This window comes from Heptranchias perlo, chromosome 26 (assembly GCF_035084215.1).
Source record: "Heptranchias perlo isolate sHepPer1 chromosome 26, sHepPer1.hap1, whole genome shotgun sequence".
Taxonomy (NCBI): Eukaryota; Metazoa; Chordata; class Chondrichthyes; order Hexanchiformes; family Hexanchidae; genus Heptranchias; species Heptranchias perlo.
In genome coordinates, this window is record NC_090350.1 from 21784988 (window position 1) to 21800760 (window position 15773).

The window sequence follows — 15773 nt, forward strand, 5'->3', positions numbered from 1 at the left end:
ATGTCCCCTTGAACAGGCAGAGTTTTGGTTTAATGTCTCACATGAAAGATATTTATATACTATTAGAAGTTTTGTGCCAATAAGAATGTATGGCTATCGATTGATCCATGTGGTATTATTGGTCAGCACGGATCCCTAGAAACTTCAGCTCTCAGACATCCTGTTCCCCTACTTCAAACCCCTAGTGCTTATTCTCCAGGTTTCCCACTTTCTGTCAGGCCTCATTCCTTGCTTCTTACTTGCCCTCACCCAGTCTCAAACCATCCTCTTGCTCGCTCCTGGCCCTCTAATTGGGTTGCTACTAATGCATCAGGAGATATACAAGTGTGAATGCATATACCTGCAACTGTAGACTGAGTAATTATGAGTCTTGCTCTCACCAGTAATGTGCAATGAACCGGTGCCAAAAATCTTTTTATTTTGTCCAGCTAACCTGTTGAGGTATTTTAATCCAAAGTCTGTACACAGGAAAGGCACACAGTAAAATATATTTGAGGGCTGCTGCTTGTATCTTGTTCTTGCTCCCTCTCATTTTGCTGTTTTGTTTTTCTCTACCTCATTTCCTATCTTTGTGACTTGTTCTTCACTCAGTTCCTTCCTATATTCTGGACTTGCCAAAACTATATTGTGGTTGAATTTGGCTCTGGCTGCAGTATATGCAGACGGAGCAACAATGATTGCTGAGATTTTCCAAAGAATCCCTACCCTATTAACTAGTTACTTTAGATAGACAATAAGTGCAACCTTGCCAGTGTTGCCCACATCCAAGAAAAAATTGTTAAAATTCCTTTATGGGTTTAGTTTCTTCTGGCTGAAGTTCCAACAATAATTTTTGTTCAGAAGTTTTTTTTTTAAAAAGTCCTATTCACCAAGCGATGAGTAACTTTCAAAATATGTTTCCACAACTGGCTTTGAAAGACTAAGCAGCCGCCAATAAAAATGGATATGTTATGGATATTTTCTTTCTCCAATAGTATAACTCAATGGCCCAGAATTTGCTGGAGCGGGGCAGCTCACACCGTGCCCCTTTTGTTAGACTTTTTTCTTCATCCTTCAGCTTGAAAAATTTGCACGCCGCAAATTGCTGGAAGTGCTTGCTGATAACGGTGCAGCGAGGTCAACAGGGCATCTGGGACCTTGGTGAATGACGGGACCAACAGTCTTATCTCCTTAACCGATGAGATTTAAGGATAAAGAAAGGAACAGAGGAATGACGGAGAAGGAGATAGGGTTGATTAGAGTCAAATCCGATGCAGAAAGAGAAATAAATAGAGGAAAAGAATGATTGGATTAAGAGAGAGAGAAAAAAGAGACAGAAAGGTAAATTAAGAAAAAAATAAAAACGTTTTTAAACTTTAAAAATCTCTAAGAACAGTTTACTATCTGCAGGAATGGGCCTCTGCAGTTTCACTTGTTCCCTTTCTGTGCCGGAAAGATCGAGTGGCATTGCAGGAACATAAATCTCATAATTAAAAGGGTCCTTATGTTGTTAAGTACCAGCCCCAACTTTCTGCGGCGAGTTTAATTACTTTCAGCAGTGCAAATGCTGCAATTCCTTGAAACTCATGGAGAGGTTGACGGTGAGCTCCCATTTATGCGAGGTTGACAGTGAAGCGGCACAAATCATCCAGCAATTTGTAGCGATTTGCAACTCACTGAGTATCTCTTCCTCACTGTAAATTGCTGGGTTATTTACACACTTATAATCACATGCACATTAAACTTACTGTTATTTTCCCAGCAAATTCTGGGCAAATATTAAAATGAAACAGAAAAAGGAGGCTTATAATTAATATAAGGTTCACAATACAGTAGAGATCCGGACTGAATACATAAACTACAGAGGAGATCTAAAAAAGGTAATTAGAGGGGCAAAGAGAGAGTATGAGACTAGATTAGAGGCTAATATAAAAGGGAACCCAACAGTCTTTTATAATCATATAAATACTAAAAGGTTAGTCAAAGGAAGGGTGGGACCGATTAGGGACAAAAAAGGGGAGCTTCCTGTGGAGGCACAGGGTATGGCTGAGGTGCTAAATAAATACTTCACATCCGTCTTCACTAGAGAAGAGGATGCTGCCATTATAGCAGTAAAGGAGGAGGTAGTAACAATATTGGATAGGATAAAAATAGATAAAGAGGAGGTACTTAAAAGATTGGCAGTACTCAAATTAGAAAAGTCACCCGGTCCAGATGGTATGCATCCTAGGTTACTGAGGGATGTAAGGTTGGAAATTGCGGAGGCTCTGGCCACAATCTTCCAATCCTCCCTTAGATATGGGGACGGTGCTGGAGGATTGCAAATGTTACACCCCTGTTCAAAAAAGGGGAGAGGGATAAACCCGGCAATTACAGGCCAGTCAGCCTAACATCGGAGGTGAGGAGACTTTTAGAGACAATAATCCGGGACAAAATTAATTGGCACTTGGAAAAGTATAGGGTAATAAATGAAAGTCAGCACGGATTTATTAAAGGAAAATCGTGTTTGACTGACTTGATTGAGTTCTTTGATGAAGTAACAGAGAGGGTTGATGAGGGCAGTGCAGTTGATGTGTAAATAGGCTTTTGATAAAGTACCACATTATAGACTTGTTAGCAAAATTAAAGCCCATGGGATTAAAGGAATAATGGCATAATTGATACAAAATTGGTTAGGGGACAGAAAACAGAGAGTAGTGATGAACGGTTGTTTTTCAGACTGGAGGGAAGTATATAGTGGTGTTCCCCAGGGGTCAGTATTAGGACCACTGCTCTTTTTGATATATATTAATGACCTGGACTTTGGTATAGAGCCTATAATTTCAATGTTTGCAGATGACACGAAACTCGGAAATGTAACAAACAATGTGGAGGATAGTAACAGACTTCAGGAGGACATAGACAGACTGGTGAAATGGGCAGACATACGACACGTGGCAGATTAAATTTAATGCAGAGAAGTGTGAAGTGATGCATTTTGGTAGGAAGAATGAGGAGAGGCAATATAAACTAAATGGTACAATTTTAAACAGGGTACAGGAACACCTGGGAGTGCACATACACAAATCTTTGAAGGTGGCAAGATAAGTTGAGAAGGCTGATAAAGAAGCATATGGGATCCTGGGCTTTATTAATAGAGGCATAGAGTACAAAAGCAAGGAAGTTATGCTGAACCTTGATAAAACACTGGTTAAGCCTCAGCTGGAGTATTGTGTTCAATTCTGGGCACCACATTTTAGGAAGGATGTCAAGGCCTTAGAGAGGGTGCAGAAGAGATTTTCTAGAATGGTACCAAGGATAAGGGACTTTAGTTATGTGAAGAGACTGGAGAAGCTGGGGTAATTCTCCTTAGAATAGAGAAGATTAAGGGGAGGTTTGATAGGTGTTCACGATCATGAACGGTTTTGATAGAGTAAATAAGGAGAAACTGTTTCCAGTGGCAGAAGGCTCGGTAACCAGAGGACACAGATTTAAGGTGATCGGGAAAAGAGCCAGAGGTGACATGAGGAAACATTTTTTTACGCAGCAAGCTGTAATGATCTGAAATGCACTGCCTGAAAGGGTGGTGGAATCAGATTCAATAGTAACTTTCAAAAGGGAATTAGATAAATACTTGAAGGGGAAAAATTTACAGGACTATGGGGAATGAGCAGGGGAATGGGACTAATTGGATAGCTCTATTAAAGAGCCGGCATAGGCACGAAGGGCTGAATGGCCTCTTACTATTGTGATACTATGATATATCAATAGGAATAATTGAATTGAAACTAAGAGATATTAAATAATATTTAATATTTTGCTTGAGAGCGTATTCCCTCTTGCAGTTGTTCTGAAAGCCAGTAAAGTCTACATATTGGCGTACATGCAAACACAAAAGTTGTCACAGCCCCAAAAAAGCTGACAACTCAAGCATGGCCCTGATTATAAGCAAATGACAAGTAGTTACATTGTAACTTAACCTGTAAGTATACCAACATTCCTGTACACATATTAGAGGGTTAAAAAAATATGAAAGTAGTTTTGTATTTCACAATTGAAAGATTTTTAATCTAAAAAAGGAAAAACAAAGTGAACATTTAGATTTTCAACAGGGTAACCGGACACCACTTCCCCGAAAGTTACTTCAACGGTCACTCTCCCACATCCAACCCCCCTGCTCAGGTACAGAGGCAGTCTAACCCCTTCAGATTCAGTTCATTGAAGGCCCCATCCAACTCCCCAGCTTTTCACAGTGGCACCCATGCCTCCTCCAACCTTCATACTGGCACTCCCCCTTTCTCCCCTCATTTCAGCCTGGAACTCTTCACCCCACCCCCTCCAACCCAGTTCATGCTTGCACTCTTTCCCTCAATCCTACAGTTAATTCTGGCATTCTTCCCCATTTGACATTATTCCTCAGACTTTTTTCCCAGCACCAGGCTCCCTTGAACAAGCCCATAACCTCCCCCTACACCAATATTGTTATTCTCCATTGGATTCACCTTGCACCCATCACTGGCTCTCCTACAGCAGCAACCTCAACTACCTCATTCTCCATTTCCAGTCGACTGTGTCACCCAGCTCGCTTCTCGGGTCAACTTCTCTGACCCTCTCCCCTTCCTGCTCGCCTCTTTCACTCTTTCCCCCTTCTGAGTCTATCGGCAGTTCATCAATCACCACCCACTCTACCGCCCTCCAGAATATTTTCTTCCTTTCGATATCCTGGCACTGGCAGAAACCAGGCTTACAGGTGGTGATTCCTTCCCCATCACCGAAAAGCCTCCTTGCTTGGCCATACATTCCGTTACTTGCCCCACTTACACTGCTGCGGTGATAACATAGCTCTTTTCGCCAAGTCACATCCTGACTGTCCCTATTACTCTGGCACCTTCTTCTCCTTTGAACATCTCACCCACTTCCGTCTATCCCACCTCTAACTCAGAAGTCTGCCGTGTATCGATTTCCCAAGCCCTATGCTGACATTCTTTAAATGTCCCTCTTCTCTCCACTGCAGCAAGCAATTTCTCATCCTCACTGATGTCAACCTACACTTAAACTCCCCAGACCTCCTCCTCTGACTGCTCCTCTCTCTTAACCTCACTCATCCTTCATATAAACTTCTCCACCCATTCCCACAGCTCCCTCCGGACCATACCATCTCTCATGCCCTCTCCAGTACTAAGGTTTTGATCACCGACAAGGCTTTCTCTGATCACTTCCTCATCTCTCTTTCCGCTCACATCTCCCTACTTTTCCCCCAATCCTATTACCCTCAGCATCCGCCCCTGTAAAAAGCTCTCTCTTAGCTCCCTCACTAATTCACTCTCAAACTCCCAACAACTTCTCCTTTGATCCTCTACTTGTCACAATGCCTCTGCTGATGTTGATTTGATAAAATGCTCCCTCAACTCTACCATTGACATTTTCACTCCCACTATATCATTCACCAATTCCCAGCCTTGCTGTTCCTTGGAACAGTCCCCATCTTCACATCTCTGAAGTCAGAGGATCCGCAAACTTGAATGCACCTGGTGTACACTGGCTTAGTCGTTCGTCATAATGTTTAGCCTCATCATGTCAAAGATTGCCATGCCTCCCTCTTCTCAGCCAAAACTGTCCAATATTTCAGGATTTTCTCCTGAATGAAAACCGGCACCTCAAACCCTCTCCAATCTCCACCCCCCCAATACCAAGTCTGAAGAGCTCATGGATTTCCTTATTTTTAAAACTGTTCTCTCCAACTACTATCATATCTTTATTTTCTCCCTTAACTTTCCAATATCCTCAAACATGTCGTCTCCCAGCTTTATGTCTATCTCTCCCAAAACTCCCTTTTCAAATCCTTCCCGTCGGCTCCTGTCATTTTTACCACACCAAAATGGGCCAGTTTCCTGCACTATCAGCAGGTTGGTCAGAATTGATAATTGAATTGGTTGGTTAGTGTACAGATCTGCGCTGCTAGGGTGCAGGTTTGCAGACACAATTCCTCACATATCTTGGCTGTCATCTCTGCTTGGTTGTTGTGAGAGGAGCTGGGGCAAGAGAGAGAAAAATAATCCTCTCTTCTTCACACTTCTGGAATGAAAAAATGAGCTACAATAGGAACAGACCATCTGCCCCTGTCAGCTGGCTGAGGGAAATGTGTGTCATCTGACCAGTGCATTATAAAGTGCGTAGTACTCCAGGAGTGGTCTGACCAGTTCATTATAAAACACATGGAGACCTACAATAGAGGAGAGAATATAGGTTTTAAAAATGTGAATAATATTATGATGGTTACAACTTTTTTTTCTACCTTTTTTGTTTTTCTTCATTGGGAGTGTTACAGTTCGCCCATACTGGTTGAGAAAGCAATTCAGATAGTGTTCTGAAATATATGTATTAGTCCTATTTATATCGAGTCTGTGAACACTTGCCTCTATCTATAACTCCATTGCCTTTTTAAATATTGGTCAGCTTTTCCAGCTATGGTTTGTTGCAACTGCACCCTAAAAGATCGAAGGTCACCTACTGATGTCAGCAGTTTATACTTTATATATTCAGCAGTATAGTGTGAAGTGAGTAAATATTATTGATTGTATATTGAAAGTACAAGTCTTTCTTGGAGAAGCAAGATGGGCATTGTATTTTTTGTGGCAGAAGAAACTACTGAAACCTGGATTCGCCACCAGGAGGCACCAAAGAGCTAACCAAATGTTCTGTTTTGAAGCTCTGATGGATTTCCAAGACACTGGTAAGAAGTTGAAGGGGGAGGGCAATCATAAAGTTAATAACACAAACTATATTACATTTAATTACCCTTATAATAGTGTTGTTATCCTTAATCAGCACAAACTAATATCTGATGTGCTACTATTTATACAATATCTGCAGTTCTTTTTATCTGCATACAAGATGTGCCAGATATTGCAGAGAGACCACCTCACCAGGGATTCTGTTTTACTGGAGCAAAGGGACACTTTAAACTCTGCAGAATTCAAAAACAACAGATTTCTATTAAGTCTCAGAAACGGTGAATGAGAAACAAACAGCACAATAGTACATGTTGAAATACATTGTATAATGTGATCCTTATAAAACAGTGTATAACTTACTATGAACAGTGCCAAAGGAGATCAGGTAGTTTAACATTGGTATGATAGAATGTGTTTCATGTCTATCATGTCACACATCTTATGTCACACTTTGGTAACATAATTTTTGATTGGCTGAAATAAAAAATCACAACTCTGTAGCTATCAGAACTTACCAATCAAATTATTTATTTTACTTAATACAAGTCTCGAGTTGTGTTTGCTCAATTTTAACAGTATTTGAGTTTGTTTTTACAAATGATTCGTAAACAAGCTGGAAGATGAATTTAAGAAGATTTTTAAGTAAATGTTACACGTCAAAATATTTTCAACTTTTCTTTTACTTCAGAGATTCTAGCTCAGAGAGAGACAAAAGCAAATGATTTACAACAGCTAAGACTTTTCCAAAATAATTATTGTTTATTTCAGGATTTATACATTAGCTATTTCACAATACTAAACCTCAAGATCTTCCCCCATGTGAGCCATGCCCAACACCTCCCCCTCCCCAGTGTTGCTAATCTCCATCACCTTCTTACTGCCAAACTCTACAACCCTGTCTAATTCTGTCAAACCTCAGGATCTCTCCTTCCACTGTTCTCCAAAATCCCAACATTCCCTCTACACAGTGGTTGAAACAAGATATTCCCCCTCTCCAATGCTACGAAAACTCAAGATCGTCCTCATACCCAGTATTATCTTATCTATAACTCACCATAGTAGCACCACAGCAGATCTGCTAACAACATATTAAAAACAGTCAATCAATACACACAGATGACATACTGCTGATCTCACATTTTGTTACAAGTGCAAATCAATTTTAAAATGTGTGTACTTCTCATCTGGAGCTTGACACTGACAAGCATATTCCAATTTACAAAGTTCTCTGACCTATTCAAGAATTGCACTCAATGTCCTGAGGATCTGTTTACTTAAAAATTAGACTTTGTGGCCTGTCCTCTGACTGTGACTGTGGTGCACTATCCCTCCTTATTCTTCTCAAACTCTCTGCAGCCTTTGACACGGTTGACCTCACCATCCTCCAACGTCTCTTCTCCATTGTACAGCTGAGTGGGACTGCCCTTGCCTGGTTCCATTCTTACCTATCCATTTATAGCCAGAGAATTTCCTGCAATGACCTCCCTTCTTGCTTCGCACCGTTACCTCTGGAGTCCCTCAAGCATCTATCCTCAGCCCCCTCCAATTTCTAATCTACATGCTGCCCCGTGGTGACATCATGCAAAGATATGACGCCAAGTTCCACTTGTAAGCTGACGACACGCAGCTCTACCTCCCACCACCTCTCTCGACCCCTCCACTGCCTTTGTGTTGTCAGACTGCTTGTCCGACAACATGAGCTGAAATTTCCTCCAATTAAACCTTGGGAAGATCAAAGCCATTGTCTTCAGCTCCTGCCACAAACTCCGTTCCCTGGCCACCAATTCCAAACCTCTCCCTGGCCACTGTCTCAGGCTGAACCAGACTATCTGCATCCTCATTGTCCTATTTGACCTAGAGCTAAGCTTCCAATCCCATATCCTCTCCATCACATAGACCGCCTACTTCCATCTCTGTAACATCGGTCATCTCCACCCAACTGCAACTGAAATTCTCATTCATGCTGTTGTTACCTCCAGACTCCACTATTCCAATGCTCCCCTGCTGACCTCCCATCTCTCGCCCTCCATAAACTTGAGCTCATCCAAAACTGCTGTCTGTATTCTAACCCACACCAAGTTCCACTCACCCATCAACCCTGTGCTCACTGACCTACATTGGCTCCAGGCTCACTAATGCCTCAGTTTTAAAATTATCTCCCTCGTGTTAAAATCCATCCATGGCCTCACCCCTCCCTATCTGTGTAACCTCCTCCAGCCCTATGACCCTGCAAGAACTCTGCGTTCCTCCAACTCTGGATTCTTGTGCATCCCCCACTCCTTTCAACCCAACATTGGTGGCTGCGCTTTCTGCCATCTAGGCCCTAAGCATTGGAATTCTATCTCTCAGTCTCTCCACCTCTCTTTCTCTTTAAGACCCTCCTTAAAACTTACCTCTGACCAACCTGTCCTAATATATCCTTCTTTGGCTCGGTGTCAATTTTTGTCTGATTGCACTCCCATGAAATGCCTTAGAACCTGTGTTAAAGATGCTCTATAAATGCATGTTGTTGTTGTTAAAGGGACACCTTAAAACCCATAAAATGCATTCTGCATCACATGCACATTCTTGTCCTTATTAAGCAGCAAACCTGTTATGTCTGGCACCTTGTTTTGTCCATTATACTTCAATGTCCATCGTACTTCACATCACACTGTCTATATGTAAAGTTTTGTGTCACAATGTCACCCAATTTTATCTTCATAAAACAATGATAAATCAGAACTCTAACTGCGAGCAATGATGTAAATAGATAAATTAAGAAAACACTAAAGCTGAAACTGAACCAATTAAATCATTCAAAATAAAAAATCAGAATCCTTTAGCCCATAACAAATAAAAACTCAGCTTTGATAAATTACAAAAATCTATGAAATTTAAAAAAGCAGAGATTTTGAACGAATCAAATAACTCAAAATGTTTTACAAAACCTTTCATCTGTCATTTCACAATCTCATCAACTCAATGTCCAGGGCTCAAAATGAGGTTTTTTACATCATAAACCATGAAAAATTGTATATTTCACAATATTAAACTTCCCTATAAAACTGTCTTTTGTATCTTTAATATTTTTTACTTAGAGGCCTCAGCCTCTCTCAAAAGCCTGCAGTTGGAATTGGGATTCCTCCCAGAGCTATCACTCTATTAGCTGAAGGGATGTTATCAACTACACATCTGCTTGTGATTCCGAGGGTGCCACAGTCTGATTGTGTACGGTAGAGAAGCTCCCAGCATGCATCAGTATCATTCTCAGTGCAACTAGAAGCACGTCTTTCCACAAGTTATAACACAGCAACAACAACTTGCATTTATATAGCGCCTTTAACATAGTAAAACTTCCCAAGGCGCTTGACAGGAGCGTTATCAAACAAAATGTGACACCGAGCCACATAAGGAGATATTAGGACAGGTGACCAAAAGCTTGGTCAAAGAGGTAGGTTTTAAGGAATGTCTTAAAGGAGGAGAGAGAGGTTTAGGGAGGGAATTCCAGAGCCTAGAGCCTAGGCAGCGGAAGGCACGGCCACCAATGGTGGAGCAATTAAATGTGCAAGATTTATGTTTTTTTCCAATTAATTTGAAAACAAGTGGAGGGTGAATTTTGAAACCTTTTTCAGGTAAAGCTTCGGGTGCTTTTTTTGCTTCAGAGAGAAGGGCTGGCTCAAAGAGGGGATGATTATCGCACCTGTACTTTATTTTGTTTATACTGAGAATTCAGAATGAATAATTGTTCATTTTACTCAGTGCAAAAGTTAAAAGTATGTATTTCCTGAAGCTATAACACCGTTTATGTGTATTTTTCCAAATAATTTGAGATCAAGCTGCAGGGTGTATTTTGGAACCTTTTTCGAGTTAATTATTTTGAAATGCTTATTTTTTACTTGAGAGAGAGAGGCATGATTACAACACTTGTGCTTTATTTGGTTTATACTGATAATTCAAAAACAGATCATTCTTTACATAAAGAGTTAATCTCAAAGCTTGCTTATCCTCAGGCTATAACACTACCAGTGGACTTGTTCTTCCGAAATGATCTGACAACATTTGCAGTTACGCAGTTTCAGTGAAATTTCAATATTTTCATTTATCTATCAAAATAATTGCAAAATGCATGTGTACTGGTGTGAAGAGGATGGAGCTGAATCAGCACCGAGTGGGGCCAGTAATAACACTCATTTATCGAAGGGCTTCAGATGACATCAAAATCCACAAAAGAAGGTTTTCAGAGGTTTATGAAGGTCATTTACCCTCAGGATCAAATTATAGTCCTATTTAAACTCACTACAGTCTCAATAAGGGGAATACAGTACTAATGACAGTCAAATGGAACTGATATAATAATTAAAGACTAGAGGCTCCTGCAATTCTAATATTGCACAATAATATTACATAATTTGCAGGAGAGTATGATATTGAGAATAATGGATATGCAGGAGTGATTGTAAAGCAATAATTTCATCAGCAGATTGAAATGACGTAATAAACAATAAGAACAAAGCCAGAGCAGTCTGTGGTGTTTTTTATTGAGAAACCCAGGTGAAGGTCCATGGCCCACAATGCAGAGATTACAAAGATTAGAGAATGGAAGATGGGTAAATTAGATAATAGTGATTATGTTCTAAAAGCCTGTAGATTTCAGAAGGAACAAAAGACTGAGGGCGGTAAGGAGTTCCAATTTTGAATGAGAATGAATTAGAGGAGGAGATGATACAATGGGGGTAAATTTCACCTTCACTGCTTGGGCAGTAAACTGGCAGGAATGATTTCTCGCTATTACAGAACCCGTCCAATTTGCATTTCCATTGATTTCACTGGAAATGAACATCAGGTGGGCAATCCACTCCATCAGTTTACTGCCCAGACAATGAAAGTGAAAATGACTCCCAGTGAGCCTTGATTTCAACACAGTGAGGATGTATGGAACAGGGAGTAGGAAGAAAGTGTATGAACTCTCCAAGATCAATTCTGTCCTGAAGTCACTTCCAATGTCCATTACTTTTCTTTTCATATATCTCGGGTTTTATTCCATTTGTTTTTACTTCTTATTGGTTGCGGCTGATATGGCAGAACTATGCAGTAATGGTGTTCCATTTAGTAGTTTTTCCCATGCCAATTTCCTCTGAAAGGTGTTGACTTTGCATTCTACACGTGCCAATTGCCCTGGTACCTTATCCAAGTACCCATTATTCTTTTTTGAGTATTGACAGTGAGTATTAATAAGCTATTCAACCTCGTAAGGTATCAGAGCTAAAGCTGATATCTACTGCCATCACCTGAGTTGAGTTCAGCTATGTCGGCACAGACTGAGGATCCAATCTAGTTTGTGTGTATCAACCTTTATTGGATAACCTCGCTAAGCTATTGGGAAACTACAGATAAGATGTTCAATGCAGTTTCTTCAGGAGGATGCCAACACTGAAGTATTAATGATCGTGACACCTGAATATTATTAAAAATTGTGTGTAAAGCAGGTGCTTCTTGTCACACAGAATATTTCTCACACAGAAGTCACACACAAGATATACTTTTAATCCGAAGATAATCTTTTTCATTTTAGTGCAGTCATCAGTCACTGGTCCACTGAAGTCAATTCTTCATACTTTTCTATCAGTAAATATCAAATGATTCTGTTTGCCACATCATTAAATACTTGGCATAGTTTGTTCTTGAAAGCAAATTTTTAAAATATATATATATTTCTAATTATACCTTTACAAAGAAAAACCAGTGCAGAAATATGATTAAAGTGAAGTATCGACAGCAGCTTCTTGGCAGAAGGTCAAATTTTAGCATTAGAGTTACTTTGGCAAACAACTGATAAAATAAAATATAAATCAGCAACACCTGTGTACTGTCTCTCCTTCCCATTGCACTATTTTGTCCCCTTTTTATGTCTCTATGGGCTTTATTTCTTTCTCCCACTTTCCTTTTATGTCTGCCTATATCGGTTTGTCTCTCTCCCTCTTTGTCTCGCCCTATCTCTGTGTGTAATATATATATATGTATGTGTCTGCCTCTCACCCACACCATTTTTGTCTGTCTGCACTTTGCACCTTTCATGAGTGAGCCTCGAGGACATAACTATCATCTGGAAATGTTCCTTACCAGGACCCTATGCTTTGTACTGAGCTAATGAAAACTCTTTATATATCTCCCCCTCTGTGTACCTTTCTACGTGTGTCTCTCTTCACCTTCATTTACCTCCATGCCTCACTCTGTATCTGCCTGGCTGCCACTTTCCCTTCAGTGTTTGTTGGTGTCACTGTAATTGGCACTCTTAGAAAATTTGACATTGGTATGCCACTAAGGTTTAAAAGATGTCTAGATTAGCTCACCTTTAAACCACCTTGCATAACCCAGACCGAATTATATTATCAGTTACACAAGCCAAATCAAACACAACAGATAACACAGTATAACACTGGGTGAACAACAATTTGAATTTGTACAGTGCTTTTAGCATAGAAAACATCCCAAGTGCTTCACAGATAGGCATTGGAAAAGACACCAAGCCTGGAAGAAAAAGATTTGGAGATGAAGCAGAAAGCTTGCATGAAGAGATGGATTTTGAGAAGATATTTAAAGGTGGATAGGTGGAAAGAGAGCTGAAAAGATCTAGGGAGACAGTTCCAGAGAGTAGGCCCAAATCAGCTGAAGGCTATACCACAAGTGGTGGGACAACGGGGTAAGGAAATGCCAGAATCAGAGGAACAGAGTGTTCAGAGAGGTCATGGAGCTGGAGAAGCTTGAAGAGGTAGGGTGCAGCTAGGCCATGGAGGGATTTATAGACATGGATGATAATTTTAAATTTAACATGTTGGGGGATGGATGCCAGTGAAGGTCAGCAGTGATCAACAAATGAAACTTAGTACAAGTGAAAAGGAGCAGAGTTTTGGACACCTGTGGTGATTTGTCCTCCATAGTCATTGTCTTCTTCCTTAAGTCATCACCTTCTCGTCCTAGCTTAATTAACATTGCACGTACATTATCTCTCTATAATAATGTTACTTTCACTCTTGCTGTGATGAGCTATTAACTAACAGTTTTGTCTGTTTCAGCTTCACCCAGAACTTCCATATGAACCCATTTAGTTCCTAGAATGCCAATGGTGTGGCTTAGAAGGACATTTTCCTACAATACATCATTATATGGTGCAGTGCTCTCAAATGCACAACTAAATGTCACTGTTTTGTTTAACTAAAACAGCAATATGAGAGGTATCATGGGACATGTTATTTCCCATACACTATAGCACCACACTGGTGGGAGGTTGTAATTACAGTATGACAAGTTTACAGAGGCAGCTCCATTATTAATGCGGACATGGGAATTTATAATGGAAATATAAAAATAAGGACAAAATGTAGGACTTTAAAATGGATACTGAATTATATCTGTGTGCTGTGGTCCAATTACCCTCACTTTCTAATCCTGCTTCACCGAAGGCCACACTTAGTCTTGACTCCCCATGTGCAACACCACACGAGATCAACAATTATATAACAAGGCGATATAGTGTTCCATTTTTTTTTCACATACATACCTTTGCTTGGAGATGAGAGCACACTGACATTTGTCTTTACTAAAGTCATGTTTTTTAAAAGCTACCCACAACTCCTACAGAAATTACAATTGTGGAACACTGGAGCCTTGTTTTGGGAACACAATAAAAAAATCTCACCATAAAGTACAATTCAAATCTGTAATTATGAAGAGTTTAGGCACAGAACATTCCAGAGAGTTTGTCATTTTTCACTGTCAATTTCATGTTTCTTTAATAATTCCAATGGGACAAATTATAATGTTTTATAAATTTTTTAAAATATATAAATATAGAACAAAGAAATGACAGCATTTTGGCACATATAATATCACTTCAAACCTTTGATAATTCTCAACCCTAGAACCATCAAAGCATAAACAAATGGTGCTTGTTTACATGTGACCCATAAATAGTAATGTTACTATAGTACTGTGGCATTACTTTGTGTTCACAATGCATCCACTCCCTTTGGTTTAAGCTGGAATTGTAAACAGATTTACAAAATTTACTCAGCGTGGGAAAGATTTAACAACTTGTATGTTTTTTATGAGATGTAGGGTTCCAAATGGAATTCCTCCATAAGCCAATGTAACCACAATAATGTGACAGAGACAGATTGGTCTGAGTTCAAGTTTTGTGGCCAAAGGCTTGAAATGTCATCTCTTAATTCATAAAAGGTACCAGGACAATATCTCTCCACATTAAAAAGAAAACAAACAAGGAAACAGAATGAACACTGAGCGCCCTGTTGCTCTGGAAACCAACAATACCTTCTGTGAGCCTGTACAATCTGCCCAGCTGTTTGACTGCAGGCTCCAAAGTGAGTTCCATGAAGTCGGGTGTGAGTCACAGGCTGCGGTGTGGGAATGCTTGAAAGACCTGATTGCAAACAACAAAGCAGCATTCTCCTTCCTGTGTCACCCTATTGTGTGACATTTCTGTTCTACACCAAAGACTTGTGTTTTCTCTTTCACAGTGGCAAAAAAATAGGGTTGTAGTCTGGGTGACAGAGACACAGATCTTTGTGTTAGCCCTCAAACACAAAGAAGTGCACTATAATGTAGGACTGAATAGGAAAAGCCCTAGTGTCCAGTATTTGAACAGGAATGTTACAGTAAAGTGATGATTTTCACAAAGAAATATTTTGTCACTCAGTATAAGAACATCACTTAAAATTGCAGTCACCCAAAGTTTAGGCAGAAATTGTTTAGCGTTTTGTTCATCCGTTTGTTGGTAAAATGGGCAGACATCCAGTTTTAAGCATTTTTTATTTTCTTTGAAGAGTTTTTATGTACTAATTTCTAACACGCCATTTCTATTCAAATAACATAGAGAAGCTTGCCTGAAAGTTCTGCCAACTTTCATTATGGCTGGTGCATGTACAATCCATTCCAGGACTTCCATTTAAATCTAAAAACTGAAGAAAGTCACATAAAATACAATGTTCTTTCATGATAAGAGTGCCCATTGGAACCTTGATCCAGAGAGATCATGGTTGAGTACACATTGGCATCTAGACACTAAGGGACGAGGATAGATTA

At 39.9% G+C, this 15773-nt stretch overlaps 1 long non-coding RNA gene across 2 annotated transcripts in view; it reads left to right on the top strand.

Moving 5' to 3' along the window:
- LOC137342813 (uncharacterized) overlaps positions 1-15773 on the top strand; it is a 192544-nt gene that overhangs the window by 135814 nt on the left and 40957 nt on the right. The gene's annotated exons all lie outside the window — the stretch shown is intronic.